Source organism: Aplysia californica, unplaced genomic scaffold (genome assembly GCF_000002075.1).
Source record: "Aplysia californica isolate F4 #8 unplaced genomic scaffold, AplCal3.0 scaffold00844, whole genome shotgun sequence".
Lineage (NCBI taxonomy): Eukaryota > Metazoa > Mollusca > Gastropoda > Aplysiida > Aplysiidae > Aplysia > Aplysia californica.
The window spans coordinates 296,223-297,157 of record NW_004798114.1 but is presented as its reverse complement, the minus strand read 5'-3'; positions in this window follow the sequence as shown (position 1 = coordinate 297,157).

The window sequence follows — 935 nt, the reverse complement described above, 5'->3', positions numbered from 1 at the left end:
GGACATATTACATAATGCAATTATAATGTTTAAATTAAGCCCCCCCCCCAAAAAAAACCCAACAAAACAACAACTTTAAGACAGAAATGGAAAGTGGTTGTTTATTAAGATGATTGTTTTGTGCAGGTGGCCGTTTGAGCAGGTTCTACTGTGTTTGCTTGGTTGGGAATTTTTTCTCTTTTGATTTGGACCTCTGATCTCTGGGGCGTCTTCGCGGGTCTCCACATACAGTCGAAATGGTCTAAGACATCCATCCATTGTTAAGAAGAAGAATGACAGTGTTCGATGGGCGTCTTACACAGCTTCATATTGTTGCAAAAATACGCAAGTTAGGAAATGGGGAGTGGTCATCTTTTGCAGGTGATCGTCTAATCAGATGGCCGTTCGAGCAGGTTTCCCTGTTCTCAGCTCGGTCCTTTCAGGGATAGACGTTACATTCAGAGGTCCTGGGCTTTTTTTGTTGTTGTTGCGTTCTTGTGTGTTTTTAATTTAAAAAATTAAATTAATTTTGTTTTTTTAAAATAATGTTTTAAAAAGATAATCTTACTGTGTTAAAAGAGTGGTAAAAGTAAAGTATAACCCTCACCTCTTTCCATGTCTTCTCGAATGAAACCCCCACATCCTGCTGTTTCCTGACCCTGTAAGACACAACCTCATCCCCACTGTGACCTCCACCATGACACCAGGATGTTGCACCCTGGACCAAGCAGATAAATATGTGTTTTCTTTTTAGTTGTAGTAAGAGTTTAACGATACCTGCGACACAAGAAGGTCGTATAAGTGCAGAAGATTGTGGGTATTACAAGATAGTAACAAACGGAACAAAGACGGGGGAGAGAAAAGAACGATAGATGTTTGATAGGAAAAAAGGTAGGCTTTGTGTGTGTGTGTGTGTGTGTGTGTGTGTGTGTGTGTGTGTGTGTGTGTGTGTGTGT